Source organism: Oncorhynchus keta, chromosome 26 (assembly GCF_023373465.1).
Source record: "Oncorhynchus keta strain PuntledgeMale-10-30-2019 chromosome 26, Oket_V2, whole genome shotgun sequence".
NCBI lineage: Eukaryota > Metazoa > Chordata > Actinopteri > Salmoniformes > Salmonidae > Oncorhynchus > Oncorhynchus keta.
The window spans coordinates 38810606-38826355 of record NC_068446.1 but is presented as its reverse complement, the minus strand read 5'-3'; the positions used below and the strand labels follow the sequence as shown (position 1 = coordinate 38826355).

Genomic DNA, 15750 nt, shown 5'->3' with positions numbered 1-15750 from the left:
CATCTATATACTGTATGGCTCTGGGACACATCTATATACTGTATGGCTCTGGGACACATCTATATACTGTAAGGCTCTGGGACACATCTATATACTGTATGGCTCTGGGACACATCTATATACTGTATGGCTCTGGGACACATCTATATACTGTAAGGCTCTGGGACACATCTATATACTGTATGGCTCTGGGACACATCTATATACTGTATGGCTCTGGGACACATCTATATACTGTATGGCTCTGGGACACATCTATATACTGTATGGCTCTGGGACACATCTATATACTGTATGGCTCTGGGACACATCTATATACTGTAAGGCTCTGGGACACATCTATATACTGTATGGCTCTGGGACACATCTATATACTGTATGGCTCTGGGACACATCTATATACTGTATGGCTCTGGGACACATCTATATACTGTATGGCTCTGGGACACATCTATATACTGTATGGCTCTGGGACACATCTATATACTGTATGGCTCTGGGACACATCTATATACTGTATGGCTCTGGGACACATCTATATACTGTAAGGCTCTGGGACACATCTATATACTGTATGGCTCTGGGACACATCTATATACTGTATGGCTCTGGGACACATCAATGGCCAAAAGTTTTGAGAATGACACAAATATTAATTTCCACAAAGTTTGCTGCTCAGTGTCTTTAGATATTTTTGTCAGATGTTACAATGGAATACTGAATTGGACCGACCACCCAGTGCTCCCGCACATTGGCTACCCGGGCTATCTGCATTGGTTACCCGGGCCATCTGCATTGGCTACCCGGGCTATCTGCATTGGCTACCCGGGCTATCTGCATTGGTTACCCGGGCTATCTGCATTGGTTACCCGGGCTATCTGCATTGGCTACCCGGGCTATCTGCATTGGCTACCCGGGCTATCTGCATTGGCTACCCGGGCTATCTGCATTGGCTACCCGGGCTATCTGCATTGGTTACCCGGGCTATCTGCATTGGTTACCCGGGCTATCTGCATTGGTTACCCGGGCTATCTGCATTGGTTACCCGGGCTATCTGCATTGGCTACCCGGGCTATCTGCATTGGCTACCCGGGCTATCTGCATTGGCTACCCGGGCTATCTGCATTGGCTACCCGGGCTATCTGCATTGGCTACCCGGGCTATCTGCATTGGCTACCCGGGCTATCTGCATTGTCTACCCGGGCTATCTGCATTGTGTCCCACCACCCGCCAACCCCTCTTTTACGCTACTGCTACTCTCTGTTCATCATATATGCATAGTCACTTTAACCATATCTACATGTACATACTACCTCAATCAGCCTGACTAACCGGTGTCTGTATGTAGCCTCGCTACTTTTATAGCCTCGCTACTGTATATAACCTGTCTTTTTACTGTTGTTTGATTTCTTTACTTACCTATTGTTCACATAATACCTTTTTTTGCACTATTGGTTAGAGCCTGTAAGTAAGTATTTCACTGTAAGGTCTACTACACCTGTTGTATTTGGCGCACGTGACAAATAAACTTTGATTTGAAGTATTATCACAAGCATTTCATAAGTGTTAAAGGCTTTTATTGACGATTACATGAAGTTGATGCAGAAAAAATATTTGCAGTGTTGACCCTTCTTTTTCAAGACCTCTGCAATCTGCCCTGGCATGCTGTCAATTAACTTCTGGGCCACATCCTGACTGATGGCAGCACATTTTTGCATAATCAATACTTGGAGTTTGTCAGAATTTGTGGGTTTTTGTTTGTCCACCTGCCTCTTGAGGATTGACCACAAATTCTCAATAGGATTAAGGTATGGGGAGTTTCCTGGCCATGGACCCAAAATATCGATGTTTTGTTCCCCGAGCCACTTAGTTATCATTTTAGCCTTATGGCAAGGTGCTCCATCATGCTGGAAAAGGCATTGTTCATCACCAAACTGTTCCTGGATGGTGGGAGAAGTTGCTCTCGGAGGATGTGTTGGTACCATTCTTGATTCATGGCTGTGTTCTTAGGCAAAGTTGTGAATGAGCCCACTCCCTTGGCTGAGAAGCAGTCCCACACATGAATGGTCTCAGGATGCTTTACTGTTAGCATGACACAGGACTGATGGTAGCGCTCACCTTGTCTTCTCCGGACAAGCTGTTTCCCCGGATGCACCAAACAATCGGAAAGGGGATTAATCAGAGAAAATGACTTTACCCCAGACCAGAACAACTTGTTGGTGACTGTCTGATAAACAAATAATTAACGATACAGTAGGAACTATGGCTGTTTGAATATGAGATCATTCAATTGAAATAGCCACGCAAAACAAATATGAACAAAAACCTTGATTATGTTAGCCCAGATTCTCCAAATGTATCACCATTGTCTAAAGTCAAACACTATTATCATTCTGAATGGCCTTTAATGAGTCTAAAGTTCAGTCTCAACTCCTTGATACATTTACACCGACTGTTAAAACTATAATCATTCAAATAGCAACAAATCAACATTATATTGTAAAGGGACCATCAAGATTGTAGACCTTCCTCTCTATGGGTCCTATGTCACATGACTATACTATTGATCTACAGGACAAATACAGTTTGATAGTGTTATGGAAATTCGGTACTTTCAGGTTCTCTCTATCTCGAGTCACACACACAATCGTATCTATAGAATACAGGCCCAGTCAGACCGGAGACATTTATCTCAAAAGCATCACTAATCATAGACTGGAATGTGGCTGTTTGGTTTTTATCACCAGGACATCAATCAATTCTCTACAAACGGTGTCAGTGGAGGAGGTGTTAAACCTATTGAAGTCATTACCTGGTGGTAAATCTACAGGTTATGGTCTTATGGACAATTCTTTGCTTCTATCAATTTTTTTGCTTCGCTGTGCTGCTCCCCAGATTGCAGTTCCACTGAGATACATATTTAATTGGTCACTGGAAAAGGGGATGTTTGCAGATGTATGGAAGCGTGCGAAACTGTGTCCTATTCCGAAAGACAGCAAAGAACCCATTACTCCTGCTAATAGTCGACCAATTAGTCTACTCCCTACACTCAGTAAGATATTGGAGCGTATTGTGAGTAGACAAATGTGGGAGTACATGGAAAAGAATGATCTGATTACAGCCAATCAGCATGCTTATCGCAAAAACCATTCCACGACACTGCATTGGTTGACATGACTGATCAGTGGCTCAATGATTTGGATAATGGCAAATTTGTAGGTGTACTATTTTTAGATTTCCGTGCAGCATTTGATTTAGAGGATCATTAAATAATTTTGACAAAATTAATGCATTATGGTTTTAAGGAGGTAGCATTGAATTGGGTAAAGTCATATCTAACTGACAGGAAACCTATATCCACCTATATCAATGGTTAATTTTCTTCCCCTAATGTGTTAAACTGTGGAATACCGCAGGGAAACTGCCTTGGCCCACTTCTTTATTTAAAATATACCAACGACCTTCCCTATGCCATGGTTGAAACTCAATCTACTATATTTGCAGATGATACTACAATTTATGCAGCAAGACAATCGATTCAACAGGTACAGCAGGCTTTACAAGGAGATTTGGAGAATATCAAGAAGTGGGTTTGCCAAAACAAACTTGCTTTAAACACCAAGAAAACCAAAGTTCTGTTGGTCTGTTCAACTAGGAAAAGGCCAAAACAGCATGGGATACAATTAAGCATGGGAGGAGTACAAATTGAAGAAATGGCAGAAACCAAACTATTGGGAGTGCAGCTAGACAGCTGCTTATCATGGTCGTCTCAAATAACTAATCTATGTAAAAAAAAAAAAATATTAAAACAGCATGCATAATCAGAAGGATAGCTAAATATTTACCAGGAAAAATTATTCAGCAAATAACACAAGCATTAATTGAGAGTCAGGTGAACTATTGTTCGGTGGTCTGGTGAAATGCATCATCTAGTAAAGTTAGGATGCTGCAGAATGCACAGCATAAAGCAGCAAGGATTGTTTTAAGGCGGAGATATGGTTCTTCTGTTGCAGTCATGGGTTGTTTTAAGGCGGAGATATGGTTCTTCTGTTGCAGTCATGGGTTGTTTTAAGGCGGAGATATGGTTCTTCTGTTGCAGTCATGGGTTGTTTTAAGGTGGAGATGTGGTTCTTCTGTTGCAGTCATGGGTTGTTTTAAGGCGGAGATATGGTTCTTCTGTTGCAGTCATGGGTTGTTTTAAGGCGGAGATATGGTTCTTCTGTTGCAGTCATGGGTTGTTTTAAGGCGGAGATATGGTTCTTCTGTTGCAGTCATGGGTTGTTTTAAGGTGGAGATGTGGTTCTTCTGTTGCAGTCATGGGTTGTTTTAAGGCGGAGATATGGTTCTTCTGTTGCAGTCATGGGTTGTTTTAAGGTGGAGATATGGTTCTTCTGTTGCAGTCATGCGCAGTGTTCTTGGTTGGTCATCAATCGACAAGGTCATTGAAAAAAACATGCTTATTTTATTTTATATTATACATCATTTAAAACGGCCAAGTTCTATTCACAACGGTATTCAGTCGGTAAGAGACAGACATTCCGTAAATACTAGGAATAGATTGTCCCCCATCTATGTGTTATCCAGACAGAACAGTATTCAGTTGGTAAGAGACAGACATTCAGTAAATACTAGGAATAGATTGTCCTCCATCTATGTGTTATCCAGACAGAACAGTATTCAGTTGGTAAGAGACAGACATTCAGTAAATACTAGGAATAGATTGTCCTCCATCTATGTGTTATCCAGACAGAACAGTATTCAGTTGGTAAGAGACAGACATTCAGTAAATACTAGGAATAGATTGTCCTCCATCTATGTGTTATCCAGACAGAACAGTATTCAGTTGGTAAGAGACAGACATTCAGTAAATACTAGGAATAGATTGTCCTCCATCTATGTGTTGTCCAGACAGAACAGTATTCAGTTGGTAAGAGACAGACATTCAGTAAATACTAGGAATAGATTGTCCTCCATCTATGTGTTGTCCAGACAGAACAGTATTCAGTCGGTAAGAGACAGACATTCAGTAAATACTAGGAATAGATTGTCCTCCATCTATGCGTTATCCAGACAGAACAGTATTCAGTTGGTAAGAGACGGACATTCAGTAAATACTAGGAATAGATTGTCCTCCATCTATGTGTTATCCAGACAGAACAGTATTCAGTTGGTAAGAGACAGACATTCAGTAAATACTAGGAATAGATTGTCCTCCATCTATGCGTTATCCAGACAGAACAGTATTCAGTTGGTAAGAGACAGACATTCTGTAAATACTAGGAATAGATTGTCCTCCATCTATGTGTTGTCCAGACAGAACAGTATTCAGTTGGTAAGAGACAGACATTCAGTAAATACTAGGAATAGATTGTCCTCCATCTATGCGTTATCCAGACAGAACAGTATTCAGTTGGTAAGAGACAGACATTCAGTAAATACTAGGAATAGATTGTCCTCCATCTATGTGTTGTCCAGACAGAACAGTATTCAGTTGGTAAGAGACAGACATTCAGTAAATACTAGGAATAGATTGTCCTCCATCTATGTGTTGTCCAGACAGAACAGTATTCAGTTGGTAAGAGACAGACATTCAGTAAATACTAGGAATAGATTGTCCTCCATCTATGTGTTGTCCAGACAGAACAGTATTCAGTTGGTAAGAGACAGACATTCAGTAAATACTAGGAATAGATTGTCCTCCATCTATGCGTTATCCAGACAGAAAAGAGAAATAGGCTAAATAACATTTAGATTTAGAGCAATACAGAAATTGAATAAATTAACTGAGAAAACTAGAAACCTTTCAATATATACATTTAAACATTATTTTAAAACAATTTAAATATAGTATATAGAAATGTTGTGGGACTATAGTAGATGAAGAATCAATCTTTTTTTTAGATTGACTATTTATTGGGTCATTATGCTAGTGTATTATGTATGTTTGTAATAGTGTATTATGTATGTTTGTAATAGTGTGTTATATGTGAAAGTGTGTTTGTATTATAAATTGTATTTTAATGTTTAAGGACTCTTGGAAGATAAGTCCAAATGGGGACTAAAAGAGATCCAAATCAAATCAAAATTGTCAGCTTCAAGCTCTCTCTAGTAAAACCCATGTCCTCTACACCCAGACTATCTCTAGTAAAACCCATGTCTTCCTCACCCAGACTATCTCTAGTAAAAACCCATGTCCTCTACACCCAGACTATCTCTAGTAAAACCCTTGTCTTCTACACCCAGACTATCTCTACTAAACCCCAGACGAGCTGCAGGAAGATAGAGTGGACACAATAAACCTCAGCCTTAGCAGGCCAGTCTTACTCTTAGATAATTATATAATTGTTTACTATTAATACCAAATAAATCAGATAAGTATTTAATTTTTCTATCACAATTCCTCTCTATGTCACATTACTATACTATTGATCTACTGGACAAATAAAGCTCGATAGCTCATTGAAGAGTGATTCTCCACAGAGGCAGCTGGGGATGAGTCAGCAGAAGGTCCAGCAGAGATTCCAGGAGAGAGAGAAGGAGCCGAAGGAGCTCCAACAGGCTGTGGAGTCTTTCAAGGTGAGTATTGTTGACCTGAGGAGACTTCTCTCTTCCAGTCAGAGAGAGAGGAGAGGGGCCCCTCTCCAATCCCACTGACCCCACTGCTGGGAACAGGCTGTCTGGACCCCTTTCAGAGAATAGACTGCTTAATGTAACCAACGGGATATGAACCCAGGTCTACTGCAGGAGAGACCAACATCTTGACCGTTACACCAAGAGGACATTCCCCACTGGGCCGACACTGATTTTGAAGTCACTTTTGGGCCTACCTCATCACATAACCATGAGTAACCATGACTGACTCAAATGTAGAGGTGTCCATGTTGCTGGGGATCAGAAGTGTCCGGTGAGAGAGAGGCAGGTTGAGGTGGATGGAGTCAGAGTAGTGCAGAAGGTGTCGTATGCTGAGGCAGTGAAGAAAGTAGAGGAGGATGGGTCAAAGGTGAGGGATCCTGAGAGGATCCCTCTGTGTAGTAGATCTGTGCCAGCACAGGGATAGGCCAACGAGTGATATATGCTTCAGTAAGGTTGGCTTCTTAGAGTTCATAGCAATGGTTATCAACTGTACTGCAGAAATGGAACCTAAATCACAGAATATAGACGTAGTGGTGGCAGCTGCAGAGAAGTATTTGGTCATATGAGATTTGACTTCAGAAGAGTTCCAGGGTGTGTTGAGTGGTGGTGTCCCGTCCTCCCAGGTCGTTGTCATGGTGCAGGAGCAGATAGGGTCAAAGTAGTGGAATGGGGTAGTGGGTTTTTAATGACTGTAGGGTTAGTTGTCATGGTGCAGGAGCAGATAGGGTCAAAGTAGTGGAATGGGGTAGTGGGTTTTTAATGACTGTAGGGTTAGTTGTCATGGTGCAGGAGCAGATAGGGTCAAAGTAGTGGAATGGAGTAGTGGGTTTTTAATGACTGTAGGGTTAGTTGTCATGGTGCAGGAGCAGATAGGGTCAAAGTAGTGGAATGGAGTAGTGGGTTTTTAATGACTGTAGGGTTAGTTGTCATGGTGCAGGAGCAGATAGGGTCAAAGTAGTGGAATGGAGTAGTGGGTTTTTTTAGGGTTAGTTGTCATGGTGCAGGAGCAGATAGGGTCAAAGTAGTGGAATGGAGTAGTGGGTTTTTAATGACTGTAGGGTTAGTTGTCATGGTGCAGGAGCAGATAGGGTCATAGTAGTGGAATGGAGTAGTGGGTTTTTAATGACTGTAGGGTTAGTTGTCATGGTGCAGGAGCAGATAGGGTCAAAGTAGTGGAATGGAGTAGTGGGTTTTAGGGTTAGTTGTCATGGTGCAGGAGCAGATAGGGTCAAAGTAGTGGAATGGAGTAGTGGGTTTTTAATGACTGTAGGGTTAGTTGTCATGGTGCAGGAGCAGATAGGGTCAAAGTAGTGGAATGGGGTAGTGGGTTTTTAATGACTGTAGGGTTAGTTGTCATGGTGCAGGAGCAGATAGGGTCAAAGTAGTGGAATGGGTTCGTGGGTTTTTAATGACTGTAGGGTTAGTTGTCATGGTGCAGGAGCAGATAGGGTCAAAGTAGTGGAATGGGGTAGTGGGTTTTTAATGACTGTAGGGTTAGTTGTCATGGTGCAGGAGCAGACAGGGTCAAAGTAGTGGAATGGGGTAGTGGGTTTTTAATGACTGTAGGGTTAGTTGTCATGGTGCAGGAGCAGACAGGGTCAAAGTAGTGGAATGGAGTAGTGGGTTTTTAATGACTGTAGGGTTAGTTGTCATGGTGCAGGAGCAGATAGGGTCAAAGTAGTGGAATGGAGTAGTGGGTTTTTAATGACTGTAGGGTTAGTTGTCATGGTGCAGGAGCAGATAGGGTCAAAGTAGTGGAATGGAGTAGTGGGTTTTTAGGGTTAGTTGTCATGGTGCAGGAGCAGATAGGGTCAAAGTAGTGGAATGGAGTAGTGGGTTTTTAATGACTGTAGGGTTAGTTGTCATGGTGCAGGAGCAGATAGGGTCAAAGTAGTGGAATGGGGTAGTGGTTTTTAATGACTGTAGGGTTAGTTGTCATGGTGCAGGAGCAGATAGGGTCAAAGTAGTGGAATGGGGTCGTGGGTTTTAATGACTGTAGGGTTGGTTAGTTGTCATGGTGCAGGAGCAGATAGGGTCAAAGTAGTGGAATGGAGTAGTGGGTTTTTAATGACTGTAGGGTTAGTTGTCATGGTGCAGGAGCAGATAGGGTCAAAGTAGTGGAATTGGGTAGTGGGTTTTTAATGACTGTAGGGTTAGTTGTCATGGTGCAGGAGCAGATAGGGTCAAAGTAGTGGAATGGAGTAGTGGGTTTTTAATGACTGTAGGGTTAGTTGTCATGGTGCAGGAGCAGATAGGGTCAAAGTAGTGGAATGGAGTAGTGGGTTTTAGGGTTAGTTGTCATGGTGCAGGAGCAGATAGGGTCAAAGTAGTGGAATGGAGTAGTGGGTTTTAATGACTGTAGGGTTAGTTGTCATGGTGCAGGAGCAGATAGGGTCAAAGTAGTGGAATGGAGTAGTGGGTTTTTAATGACTGTAGGGTTAGTTGTCATGGTGCAGGAGCAGATAGGGTCAAAGTAGTGGAATGGAGTAGTGGGTTTTTAGGGTTAGTTGTCATGGTGCAGGAGCAGATAGGGTCAAAGTAGTGGAATGGAGTAGTGGGTTTTTAATGACTGTAGGGTTAGTTGTCATGGTGCAGGAGCAGATAGGGTCAAAGTAGTGGAATGGAGTAGTGGGTTTTTAATGACTGTAGGGTTAGTTGTCATGGTGCAGGAGCAGATAGGGTCAAAGTAGTGGAATGGAGTAGTGGGTTTTTAGGGTTAGTTGTCATGGTGCAGGAGCAGATAGGGTCAAAGTAGTGGAATGGAGTAGTGGGTTTTTAATGACTGTAGGGTTAGTTGTCATGGTGCAGGAGCAGATAGGGTCAAAGTAGTGGAATGGGGTAGTGGGTTTTTAATGACTGTAGGGTTAGTTGTCATGGTGCAGGAGCAGATAGGGTCAAAGTAGTGGAATGGGTTCGTGGGTTTTTAATGACTGTAGGGTTAGTTGTCATGGTGCAGGAGCAGATAGGGTCAAAGTAGTGGAATGGGGTAGTGGGTTTTAATGACTGTAGGGTTAGTTGTCATGGTGCAGGAGCAGACAGGGTCAAAGTAGTGGAATGGGGTAGTGGGTTTTTAATGACTGTAGGGTTAGTTGTCATGGTGCAGGAGCAGACAGGGTCAAAGCAGTGGAATGGAGTAGTGGGTTTTAATGACTGTAGGGTTAGTTGTCATGGTGCAGGAGCAGATAGGGTCAAAGTAGTGGAATGGAGTAGTGGGTTTTAATGACTGTAGGGTTAGTTGTCATGGTGCAGGAGCAGATAGGGTCAAAGTAGTGGAATGGAGTAGTGGGTTTTAGGGTTAGTTGTCATGGTGCAGGAGCAGATAGGGTCAAAGTAGTGGAATGGAGTAGTGGGTTTTTAATGACTGTAGGGTTAGTTGTCATGGTGCAGGAGCAGATAGGGTCAAAGTAGTGGAATGGGGTAGTGGGTTTTTAATGACTGTAGGGTTAGTTGTCATGGTGCAGGAGCAGATAGGGTCAAAGTAGTGGAATGGGGTCGTGGGTTTTTAATGACTGTAGGGTTGGTTAGTTGTCATGGTGCAGGAGCAGATAGGGTCAAAGTAGTGGAATGGAGTAGTGGGTTTTTAATGACTGTAGGGTTAGTTGTCATGGTGCAGGAGCAGATAGGGTCAAAGTAGTGGAATTGGGTAGTGGGTTTTTAATGACTGTAGGGTTAGTTGTCATGGTGCAGGAGCAGATAGGGTCAAAGTAGTGGAATGGAGTAGTGGGTTTTTTTAGGGTTAGTTGTCATGGTGCAGGAGCAGATAGGGTCAAAGTAGTGGAATGGAGTAGTGGGTTTTTAATGACTGTAGGGTTAGTTGTCATGGTGCAGGAGCAGATAGGGTCAAAGTAGTGGAATGGAGTAGTGGGTTTTTAATGACTGTAGGGTTAGTTGTCATGGTGCAGGAGCAGATAGGGTCAAAGTAGTGGAATGGAGTAGTGGGTTTTTTTAGGGTTAGTTGTCATGGTGCAGGAGCAGATAGGGTCAAAGTAGTGGAATGGAGTAGTGGGTTTTAATGACTGTAGGGTTAGTTGTCATGGTGCAGGAGCAGATAGGGTCAAAGTAGTGGAATGGGGTAGTGGGTTTTTAATGACTGTAGGGTTAGTTGTCATGGTGCAGGAGCAGATAGGGTCAAAGTAGTGGAATGGGGTCGTGGGTTTTTAATGACTGTAGGGTTAGTTGTCATGGTGCAGGAGCAGATAGGGTCAAAGTAGTGGAATTGGGTAGTGGGTTTTTAATGACTGTAGGGTTAGTTGTCATGGTGCAGGAGCAGATAGGGTCAAAGTAGTGGAATGGAGTAGTGGGTTTTTAATGACTGTAGGGTTAGTTGTCATGGTGCAGGAGCAGATAGGGTCAAAGTAGTGGAATGGGTTCGTGGGTTTTTAATGACTGTAGGGTTAGTTGTCATGGTGCAGGAGCAGATAGGGTCAAAGTAGTGGAATGGGGTAGTGGGTTTTTAATGACTGTAGGGTTAGTTGTCATGGTGCAGGAGCAGACAGGGTCAAAGTAGTGGAATGGGGTAGTGGGTTTTAATGACTGTAGGGTTAGTTGTCATGGTGCAGGAGCAGACAGGGTCAAAGTAGTGGAATGGAGTAGTGGGTTTTTAATGACTGTAGGGTTAGTTGTCATGGTGCAGGAGCAGATAGGGTCAAAGTAGTGGAATGGAGTAGTGGGTTTTAATGACTGTAGGGTTAGTTGTCATGGTGCAGGAGCAGATAGGGTCAAAGTAGTGGAATGGAGTAGTGGGTTTTTAGGGTTAGTTGTCATGGTGCAGGAGCAGATAGGGTCAAAGTAGTGGAATGGAGTAGTGGGTTTTAATGACTGTAGGGTTAGTTGTCATGGTGCAGGAGCAGATAGGGTCAAAGTAGTGGAATGGGGTAGTGGGTTTTTAATGACTGTAGGGTTAGTTGTCATGGTGCAGGAGCAGATAGGGTCAAAGTAGTGGAATGGGGTCGTGGGTTTTTAATGACTGTAGGGTTGGTTAGTTGTCATGGTGCAGGAGCAGATAGGGTCAAAGTAGTGGAATGGAGTAGTGGGTTTTTAATGACTGTAGGGTTAGTTGTCATGGTGCAGGAGCAGATAGGGTCAAAGTAGTGGAATTGGGTAGTGGGTTTTTAATGACTGTAGGGTTAGTTGTCATGGTGCAGGAGCAGATAGGGTCAAAGTAGTGGAATTGGGTAGTGGGTTTTTAATGACTGTAGGGTTAGTTGTCATGGTACAGGAGCAGATAGGGTCAAAGTAGTGGAATGGGGTAGTGGGTTTTTAATGACTGTAGGGTTAGTTGTCATGGTGCAGGAGCAGATAGGGTCAAAGTAGTGGAATTGGGTAGTGGGTTTTTAATGACTGTAGGGTTAGTTGTCATGGTGCAGGAGCAGATAGGGTCAAAGTAGTGGAATTGGGTAGTGGGTTTTTAATGACTGTAGGGTTAGTTGTCATGGTGCAGGAGCAGATAGGGTCAAAGTAGTGGAATTGGGTAGTGGGTTTTTAATGACTGTAGGGTTAGTTGTCATGGTGCAGGAGCAGATAGGGTCAAAGTAGTGGAATGGGGTAGTGGGTTTTTAATGACTGTAGGGTTAGTTGTCATGGTGCAGGAGCAGATAGGGTCAAAGTAGTGGAATGGAGTAGTGGGTTTTTAATGACTGTAGGGTTAGTTGTCATGGTGCAGGAGCAGATAGGGTCAAAGTAGTGGAATGGGGTCGTGGGTTTTTAATGACTGTAGGGTTAGTTGTCATGGTGCAGGAGCAGATAGGGTCAAAGTAGTGGGATGGGGTAGTGGGTTTTTAATGACTGTAGGGTTAGTTGTCATGGTGCAGGAGCAGATAGGGTCAAAGTAGTGGAATGGGGTAGTGGGTTTTTAATGACTGTAGGGTTAGTTGTCATGGTGCAGGAGCAGACAGGGTCAAAGTAGTGGAATGGGGTAGGGGGTTTTTAATGACTGTAGGGTTAGTTGTCATGGTGCAGGAGCAGATAGGGTCAAAGTAGTGGAATGGAGTAGTGGGTTTTAATGACTGTAGGGTTAGTTGTCATGGTGCAGGAGCAGATAGGGTCAAAGTAGTGGGATGGGGTAGTGGGTTTTTAATGACTGTAGGGTTAGTTGTCATGGTGCAGGAGCAGATAGGGTCAAAGTAGTGGAATGGAGTAGTGGGTTTTTAATGACTGTAGGGTTAGTTGTCATGGTGCAGGAGCAGATAGGGTCAAAGTAGTGGAATGGAGTAGTGGGTTTTTAATGACTGTAGGGTTAGTTGTCATGGTGCAGGAGCAGATAGGGTCAAAGTAGTGGAATGGGGTCGTGGGTTTTTAATGACTGTAGGGTTAGTTGTCATGGTGCAGGAGCAGATAGGGTCAAAGTAGTGGAATGGAGTAGTGGGTTTTTAATGACTGTAGGGTTAGTTGTCATGGTGCAGGAGCAGATAGGGTCAAAGTAGTGGAATGGGGTAGTGGGTTTTTAATGACTGTAGGGTTAGTTGTCATGGTGCAGGAGCAGATAGGGTCAAAGTAGTGGAATGGAGTAGTGGGTTTTTAATGACTGTAGGGTTAGTTGTCATGGTGCAGGAGCAGATAGGGTCAAAGTAGTGGAATGGAGTAGTGGGTTTTTAGGGTTAGTTGTCATGGTGCAGGAGCAGATAGGGTCAAAGTAGTGGAATGGAGTAGTGGGTTTTTAATGACTGTAGGGTTAGTTGTCATGGTGCAGGAGCAGATAGGGTCAAAGTAGTGGAATGGGGTAGTGGGTTTTTAATGACTGTAGGGTTAGTTGTCATGGTGCAGGAGCAGATAGGGTCAAAGTAGTGGAATGGGGTCGTGGGTTTTTAATGACTGTAGGGTTGGTTAGTTGTCATGGTGCAGGAGCAGATAGGGTCAAAGTAGTGGAATGGGTAGTGGGTTTTAATGACTGTAGGGTTAGTTGTCATGGTGCAGGAGCAGATAGGGTCAAAGTAGTGGAATTGGGTAGTGGGTTTTTAATGACTGTAGGGTTAGTTGTCATGGTACAGGAGCAGATAGGGTCAAAGTAGTGGAATGGGGTAGTGGGTTTTTAATGACTGTAGGGTTAGTTGTCATGGTGCAGGAGCAGATAGGGTCAAAGTAGTGGAATTGGGTAGTGGGTTTTTAATGACTGTAGGGTTAGTTGTCATGGTGCAGGAGCAGATAGGGTCAAAGTAGTGGAATTGGGTAGTGGGTTTTTAATGACTGTAGGGTTAGTTGTCATGGTGCAGGAGCAGATAGGGTCAAAGTAGTGGAATTGGGTAGTGGGTTTTTAATGACTGAAGGGTTAGTTGTCATGGTGCAGGAGCAGATAGGGTCAAAGTAGTGGAATGGGGTAGTGGGTTTTTAATGACTGTAGGGTTAGTTGTCATGGTGCAGGAGCAGATAGGGTCAAAGTAGTGGAATGGAGTAGTGGGTTTTTAATGACTGTAGGGTTAGTTGTCATGGTGCAGGAGCAGATAGGGTCAAAGTAGTGGAATGGGGTCGTGGGTTTTTAATGACTGTAGGGTTAGTTGTCATGGTGCAGGAGCAGATAGGGTCAAAGTAGTGGGATGGGGTAGTGGGTTTTTAATGACTGTAGGGTTAGTTGTCATGGTACAGGAGCAGATAGGGTCAAAGTAGTGGAATGGGGTAGTGGGTTTTTAATGACTGTAGGGTTAGTTGTCATGGTGCAGGAGCAGACAGGGTCAAAGTAGTGGAATGGGGTAGTGGGTTTTTAATGACTGTAGGGTTAGTTGTCATGGTGCAGGAGCAGACAGGGTCAAAGTAGTGGAATGGAGTAGTGGGTTTTGAATGACTGTAGGGTTAGTTGTCATGGTGCAGGAGCAGATAGGGTCAAAGTAGTGGGATGGGGTAGTGGGTTTTTAATGACTGTAGGGTTAGTTGTCATGGTGCAGGAGCAGATAGGGTCAAAGTAGTGGAATGGAGTAGTGGGTTTTTAATGACTGTAGGGTTAGTTGTCATGGTGCAGGAGCAGATAGGGTCAAAGTAGTGGAATGGGGTAGTGGGTTTTTAATGACTGTAGGGTTAGTTGTCATGGTGCAGGAGCAGATAGGGTCAAAGTAGTGGAATGGGGTCGTGGGTTTTTAATGACTGTAGGGTTAGTTGTCATGGTGCAGGAGCAGATAGGGTCAAAGTAGTGGAATTGGGTCGTGGGTTTTTAATGACTGTAGGGTTAGTTGTCATGGTGCAGGAGCAGATAGGGTCAAAGTAGTGGAATGGGGTAGTGGGTTTTTAATGACTGTAGGGTTAGTTGTCATGGTGCAGGAGCAGATAGGGTCAAAGTAGTGGAATGGAGTAGTGGGTTTTTAGGGTTAGTTGTCATGGTGCAGGAGCAGATAGGGTCAAAGTAGTGGAATGGAGTAGTGGGTTTTTAATGACTGTAGGGTTAGTTGTCATGGTGCAGGAGCAGATAGGGTCAAAGTAGTGGAATGGGGTAGTGGGTTTTTAATGACTGTAGGGTTAGTTGTCATGGTGCAGGAGCAGATAGGGTCAAAGTAGTGGAATGGGGTCGTGGGTTTTTAATGACTGTAGGGTTAGTTGTCATGGTGCAGGAGCAGATAGGGTCAAAGTAGTGGAATGGAGTAGTGGGTTTTTAATGACTGTAGGGTTAGTTGTCATGGTGCAGGAGCAGATAGGGTCAAAGTAGTGGAATTGGGTAGTGGGTTTTTAATGACTGTAGGGTTAGTTGTCATGGTGCAGGAGCAGATAGGGTCAAAGTAGTGGAATGGAGTAGTGGGTTTTTAATGACTGTAGGGTTAGTTGTCATGGTGCAGGAGCAGATAGGGTCAAAGTAGTGGAACGGGGTCGTGGGTTTTTAATGACTGTAGGGTTAGTTGTCATGGTGCAGGAGCAGATAGGGTCAAAGTAGTGGAATGGAGTAGTGGGTTTTTAATGACTGTAGGGTTAGTTGTCATGGTGCAGGAGCAGATAGGGTCAAAGTAGTGGAATTGGGTCGTGGGTTTTTAATGACTGTAGGGTTAGTGTTCATGGTGCAGGAGCAGATAGGGTCAAAGTAGTGGAATGGGGTAGTGGGTTTTTAATGACTGTAGGGTTAGTTGTCATGGTGCAGGAGCAGATAGGGTCAAAGTAGTGGAATGGGGTAGTGGGTTTTAATGACTGTAGGGTTAGTTGTCATGG

At 43.6% G+C, this 15750-nt stretch overlaps 1 long non-coding RNA gene across 1 annotated transcript; it reads left to right on the top strand.

Moving 5' to 3' along the window:
- Positions 1-3729: 3729 nt before the first annotated feature.
- On the top strand, positions 3730-4474 carry LOC127912079 (uncharacterized). The gene is made up of 3 exons (XR_008080525.1): positions 3730-4116; positions 4160-4288; positions 4332-4474. It is a non-coding gene; the product is annotated as an uncharacterized LOC127912079 (long non-coding RNA).
- The last annotated feature ends 11276 nt before the right edge of the window (positions 4475-15750 follow it).